The following is a 7788-nucleotide window of genomic DNA, read 5'->3' as shown; positions in this document are numbered from 1 at the left end:
GAAGAAGGCGTTTGGTATGCTTTCCATTATTGGTCAGAGTATTGAGTACAGGAGTTGGGAGGTCATATTGTGGCTGTACAGGGCATTGCTTAGGCCACTGTTGGAATATTGCGTGCAATTCTGGTCTTCTTCCTATCGGAAAGATGTTGTGAAATTTGAAAGGGTTCAGAAAAGATTTACAAGGATGTTGCCAGGGTTGGAGGATTTGAGCTATAGGGAGAGACTGAACAGGCTGGGGCTGTTTTCCCTGGAGCGTTGGAGGCTGAGGGGTGACATTATAGGGATTTATAAAATCATAAGGGGCATGGATAGGATAAATAGGCAACATCTTTTCCCTGGGGTGGGGAGTCCAGAACTAGAGGGCATAGGTTTCGGGTGAGAGGGGAAAGATATAAAAGACACATAAGGGGCAGCGTTTTCACGCAGAGGGTGGTACGTGTGTGGAATGATCTGCCAGAGGAAGTGGTGGAGGCTGGTACAATTGCAACACTTAAAAGGCATCTGGATGGGTATATGAATAGGAAGGGTTTGGAGGGATATGGGCCGGGTGCTGGTCCAGGTGGGACTAGATTGAGGTGGGATATCTGATTGGCATGGACGAGTTGGACCAAAGGGTTTGTTTGCGTGCCAAAATTCTCTACGACACTCAGCTTTGTCATTCACCAGCGTCTGCCTGACAGACCCTGTTCCCTTCCAGTTTGAAAACAGTCTTACCATTAACAGCACTTTGCTAATGCAGGACAGCTTTAGTCACTGCATGTTTAATCACTAACATATCTGGCTGTGACTAGTCTGGCAGCAATTTACAACATCAAACTGTTTAACAGGGAACAGACTCACATTGTATATTTTACATGAAGTGTTAAGTATTATTTTCTATTACGGGAGTTCGAAACATAGAATTCTGTCTGAGAACTGAAGCAAAAAGGTTTGCATTCTATAGCACCTTTCACAAATGCAGGATAATTGTTTGACAAGAACTGGAAGCACTTTTGCAGTGTAAGAATTGCAGCAGCTGAGTTCTAGACAAAAATATATTACAAACAGCAACAAGATAATTCTTGTGTTTTGCTGTTCAGGGATACAGTCTGTATTCTGTGGTTATTTGATTCTATGATCAAAATTGTGACACGGGTCTTTTAGATCCACATAAGAGGACCTCTGTTTACATCCAAACCGAAAACCAAAGAACTACAGAAGCTAAAGATCATAAACAAATCAAAAATCGCTGGAAAAGCTCGGCCACTTTAGCAGCATCTGTGGAGACAAAACAGAGCTAACGTTTCGGATCCAGTGATCCTTCTTCAGAAGTAGATTTAGTCCCTGCTTTCTGTCTCCCCTAAAAGGTGACATCTCCAGTAGTGCAGCACTCCCTCAGCACTGAGCTGGCACATGAGGACTGCAGATGCTGGAGATCAGAGTGTGGGGCTGGAAAAGCACAGCTGGTCAAGCAGCATCTGAGGAGCAGGAGAACCAACGTTTCGGGCTTAAGCCCCTTCATCAGGAATTTTATGCACCTGCTGTAGCAATTTTCAACCTTTTGCTTCAGAGGTATGAGTCTGCAGTTGATATTATAATTCACAAAATAAAGTATGTCTCTTCAACAGCTTTCCTCATAGTTAGATTCAAGAAGCATGATCCAGACTCATTCTGACAATACAAAAAGCAGTCAAATGTTGAACATAAATTATCCCTGTGTTATATTTTATTGCAGGCATAGAACAAGGTCAACACGGTTGTAATTTAAATCCCAGCCACTTCTGGCATTTGAATTTGCTTACTATCAGTGACTAGTAGAACTTAAGCAGCTATCAGAAGCACTGTACAAGTACCAAAGTTTCAGAGACAAATTATTCATCCTCACCCTCTACTAAGTGGAGAATCTACAATAATTTTACTGTATTTCTACAGTAATGTCCCCTATATCAAAGACATCTCAGAAATGATCGCCAGATTACTCAGACCTCTTGACATCATGGTATCCCACAAACCCACCAACACGATAAAACAGCAGCTAATGAACTGAATGACCCTATACAAACAACAAGCAAAATGAACATCATTTAAAAAGTACCTTGCAAGAACTGTAGCAAATGCTTTATTGGACAAACAGGCAGAAAACTAGCCACTAGGATGCATGAACATCTACTAGCCACAAAAAGACATGACTCATTCTCACTAGTATCCTTACACACAGATGAGGAAGGACACCACTTTGGGACAACATATCCATCTGAGGATAAGCCAAACAGAGACACACAGGAGAATTCTTAGAAGCATGGCATTCCAACTGGAACTCTATCAGCAACACATCGAAATGGTCCTCATTTACCACCCTCTGTGAAAAAGAACAGGAAATGACATGACCAACACAAGAAATGGCATTGCCACCAGAAATGGCATCACCAGCCCAAGGAAGCCTAAACACAAAAATAGAAAGCAGGCCATAATACCAGTGCTTCATCAGAGACTCACTGATGATGTTAGATATTATGGTGACGAAACATCTGAAAATGAACTTTCCAGCTCAGCGAGCAAACCTAGATCCATTTTTTCTTTTAAAAAATCAATATATCGAACCTTCCATGCATTCAGTTGAGAGGTCAGATTTCAGTTCTACATTGCTGAGGTCACTTGTAGAACACTTGTACAATTAGGGTATTCCTTCCATAGGAAGGATGGTATTGACCTTGAGACAGTGCAGAAAAGATTTACAAGAATGTTGCTGGAACGGGATGATTTGAGTTATTAGGGAGAGGTTGAATGGGTTGGGGCTTTTCTCCATGGAGCACTGGAGACTGCGGGGTGACCTTCTAGGTGGTTTATAATATACAATTTTGGAGATTTGAAGCTCAGATTCGGGATCAGATTGTAAATTTGCTCGCTGAGAAGGGTTTGTTTTCAGATGATTCATCACCTTGCCAGGTAACATCATCAGTGCACCTCTGATGAAGCACTGGTGTTCTGTCCTGCTTTATAAAATCATGAGGGGCATAGATAGGGTGAATAACCAAGGTCTTTTTCCCATGGTAGGGGAATCCAAAACAAGGGGATCTAGGTTTACAGTGAGAGGGGAAAGATTTACTAAGGACCCAAGGGGTAACTTTTTAACTCCTTAATTAAAAGACATAGCGATTCCTCATAATAATAACAATAAGAGGCTGAAATATTCCCAAAAATCGGGGAAGATTGTAACGTTTTAAGAACCACTACTTCTGGCTTCTCACAACTAATGTTGGCTGTAATCTCCACTCACAGCCTCAGAACAAATTAAGGCAAAGTGTTACTGATGAGGGAGCTTCAAGTGATGACTGTCTTCTTCTCCAGAGGCCACATTAATGACCCCAATCTTGCGTACCACTGAAATAATTCAGAGTGGAGGTAATGGAGTAGAGAGAAGAAGTGCGAGTTTAACTGGGGATGGATTTTGTGCTGTAACGTGTATAGAGTCATAGAGTCATAGAGATGTACAGCACAGAAACAAACCCTTCAGTCCAACCTGTCCATGCCGACCAGATATCCCAACCCAATCTAGTCCCACCTGCCAGCACCCGGTAAACCTAACCACTCTAGTTCTGGACTCCCCCACCCCAGGGAAGAAACTTTGCCTATTTACCCGATCCATGTCACTCATGATTTTATAATCCACTCTAAGGTCACCCCTCAGCCTCCGATGCTCCAGGGAAAACAGCCCCAGCCTGTTCAGCTTCTCCCTATAGCTCAAATCCTCCAACCCTGGCAACATCCTTGTAAATTTTTTCTGAAACATTTCAAGTTTCACAACATCCTTCTGATAGGAAGGAGACCAGAATTGCACGCAATATTCCAACAGTGGCCTAACCAATGTCCCGTACAGCCACAACATGACCTCCCAACTCCTGTCCTCAATACTCTGACCAATAAAGGAAAGCATACCAAACACCTTCTTTGTTTGTGTTTCATTCAGTAATCTTGTAAATAAATTCTTGTTTTGTTTAGAACTAAGTGGATTGACGAGCTGATTGTCTCTTGGAATATCCATGTTACATTTGCTTAAAACAACTTACAACGCTAGGGTCTGGGCTACTTTATTGAAATGTTTTGAGGGGGTCTGGCCTGGTCTAAAACACCTTCGAAAAACTTCATTTCTTGAATTTCTGTGTAGCTTTTAATGATCTGAGGATCAAACAAAAATTCCTATTCAGGAAACTGGAATTTGCATCAATAAAGATGCAAATCAGCTGATATTGCAGCTGATTGTATTGAATGTTTTGAGATTCCAAACTGCCATCACAATTGTGCAACTGATTACATGGAATTCCCCTTTCCCCACCAAACCCACCAAAGAAGTCATCTTCTTAAAATACAAACAACTGAGATTAACTCCCCTCTTGTTAATAATTCACAGACCTCACTGTTCGTTGAGATACAGGCTTACACTTAATGGTAAGGGATTAGCGTGGTGCTGGAAAAGCACAGCAGGTCAGGCAGCATCCAAGGAGCAGGAAAATCAACATTTCAGGCAAAAGCCCTTCATCACTTAATGGTAAGGTCCTAGAGAGTGTTGCTGAACAAAGAGAGCTTGGAGTGCAGGTTCATAGCTCCTTGAAAGTGGAGTCGCAGGTAGGTAGGATAGAAGTTTACAAACTTATGAGGGGCATGGATAGGGTAAGGAGGCAAAGTCTTTTCCCTGGGGTTGGGGAGTCCAGAACTAGAGGGCATAGGTTTAGAGTGAGAGGGGAAAGATATAAAAGAAACCTAAGGGGCAACATTTTCACGCAGAGGGTGGTACGTGTATGGAATGAGCTGCCAGAGGATGTGGTGGAGGCTGGTACAATTGCAACATTTAAGAGGCATTTAGATGGGTATATGAATAGGAAGGGTTTGGAGGGATATGGGCCGGGTGCTGATAGGTGGGACTAGATTGGGTTGGGATATCTGGTTGGCATGGACGGGTTGGACCGAAGGGTCTGTTTCCATGCTGTACATCTCTATGACTCAATAACAGAAAACAGAATACTGAATGACGTAACCTATTTGAAAACCCAACAGATCGTCCCAACTTTATGATGCTGTTCTAAATACTTGATACAATCCCCAGAAACACCCCTTGGCACAAAAGGTGAAATCAAACACAGGTTCTTACAGGGTAGAAGTCAGAGAGAGGGAGTACCAGCTTCGACCTGCTTCTGTGGTTCCAGCAGTTTTTTTTTTCAGAAAAAAACAAACAAACCAGAGAAGAGCTGAGCTGGGAGAACTGGCCACTCCCTTTCATTGTATAAGTGTTCTTTTTAAACTTGAAAGCCTCTGCCTGAGGCTCAGCCATTTTGTGTTGTTGCCTTGAAGGACGGTTACCCAAAGGTCAGAGATCGAATGTCCCAGACTGCTGAGGTGTTCTCCAACTGGGAGGGAACACTCCTGTCTGGTGATCGTTGTACAGTGTCCATTCATCCATTGCCGTAGCCTCTGCTCAGTCTCGCCAGTGTACCATTCCTCAGGGTATCCTTTCCTGCAGAGTATGAGATAGACAACGTTGGCCGAGTCACAGGAGTACCTGCCGCGTACGTGGTGGGTGGTGTCCCCATGTGTAATGGTGGTATCCGTGTCAACACTCTGACACATCTTGCAGATAAAGGAGGAGCCATCATCATTCAGAATAGAACAGATTAATGCAAGGAAATGTCCCAACAATTGAACAACCAGGAACATTACAGGCAAGCACTGGCCGACCTGACCAAAGAACACATCCGTGAACTAAAAACATTGATCTGGACTTTTGATCCAGTCCTTCAGAGTTCCCTACGCACCCTCATCCCACATATTTCTAGCGTAGGCAACTGCTACTGCCTTCTGAAGATAGACAAAACCAACACATCAGGACATCCCATCGTACCAGGCAATGGGACCCTGTGTGAGAACCTCTCTGGCTATGTCAAAGGCATCATGAAACCCATTGTACAAAGGACCCCGAGCTTATGTCGCGGCACTACAGATTTCTTACAGAAACTTAGCACCCACAGACCAGTTGAAGCAGGAACATTCATTGTCATAATGGACATTTCAGCATTCTACACCAGCAACCCCATAATGATGGCATCCCAGCAACAGTCTCAGAACTCAACACCAACAACTGCCAATCTCCAAGCACTGTCCTACAACTCATCTGCTTTATCTTCGACCACAGCATTTTGACCTTTGACAACCCGTTTTTCATCCAGACACACGAAACAGCCATGGGGACCAAATTTGTACCCCAATGTGACAACATTTTCATGCACGGGTTCAAAAAAAGACTTCTTCTATACAAAGGAGAAAGTGAGGACTGCAGATGCTGGAGATCAGAGCTGAAAAATGTGTTGCTGGAAAAGCGCAGCAGGTCAGGCAGCATCCAAGGAACAGGAGAATCGACGTTTCAGGCATAAGCCCTTCTTCAGGAGTCCTGAAGAAGGGCTCATGCCCGAAACGTCAATTCTCCTGCACCTTGGATGCTGCCTGACCTGCTGCGCTTTTCCAGCAACACATTTTCAGCTTCTTCTGTACAAAGCACAGCCAACCAATACTGTACTCTATGGACCCATGGCAAGGAGTCACTGAAACACAGTGATAACAACGGGTTTCATCTTACCATCAAACTCACCTTGGACTACTCTCTACTGTCTGTCTCATTCTTGGACATATGCAACTCAATTAAGGATGGGCACCTCAGCACCTCACTCTACTGCAAACCCACAGATAACCTCACAATGCTACACTTCTCCAGCTTCCACCCTAAACATATTAAAACAACCATCCTCTATGGACAAGCCCTATGCATATACAGGATCTGTTCAGATGAGGAGGAATGCAACAGTCACTGGGAAGAACTCAAAGATGCCCTTATAAGAACGGGATAAAATGCTCAATACATCGACCGCCAGTTCCGATGTGCCACAATGAGAAACCATAATTACCTCCTCAGGAGACAGACATGAGCTGCAACCACATGGAACAGATTATCAATGAGGATGAGCATCTCACCAAGACCTTCCACCCACCTCCACTTCTCGCCTAAACACAACCACCAAACCTCAAACAGATCATTGTTCGTAGTAAACTGCCCGGCTCTCAGGACAACACCATACAACCTTGTCACAGCTGACACTGCAAGGCGTGTCAGAGTGTCGACATGGATATCACCATTATCCATGGGGACACCACCCATCATGTTCGTGGCAGATACTCATGTGACTCGGCCAACGTTGTCTATCTCATACGCTGCAGGCAAGGATGCCCTGAGGCATGGTACATTGGCGAGATTGAGCAGAGGCTACGGCAACAGATGAATGGACACTGCACAACAATCAACAGACAGGAGTGTTCCCTCCCTGTCAGAGAACACTTCAGCGGTCCAGGACATTCAACCTCAGACCTTCAGGTGACTGTCCTCCAAGGCAGACTTCGGGACAGGCAACAATACAAAGTGGCCAAGCAGAGGCTGATAGCCAAGTTCGGTACCCATGGGAGTGGCCTCAACCAAAGATTTTGGGCCCATGTCACACTACAGGTGACTCCACTGCACCATATACACACACACACACACCAATACACTCACGCAGACCCTCTCTCATACACAAGCTCGCTCTCATACTCTCACACATACACACCCACACTCTCACCCACACATGCACCCTCTCACAGACGTATAACCCTTTACACTCACACTCACACACATACCAACCAGTACCCTTCTACTGACACCCTCCTTCGACTGACTGAACTGGTCCTCACCCTGAATAACTTCTCTTTCCAATCTTCCCACTTCCTCCAAAC

Source organism: Chiloscyllium plagiosum, chromosome 19 (assembly GCF_004010195.1).
Source record: "Chiloscyllium plagiosum isolate BGI_BamShark_2017 chromosome 19, ASM401019v2, whole genome shotgun sequence".
NCBI classification, from domain to species: Eukaryota; Metazoa; Chordata; class Chondrichthyes; order Orectolobiformes; family Hemiscylliidae; genus Chiloscyllium; species Chiloscyllium plagiosum.
Note: the sequence above shows the minus strand (reverse complement) of the source record.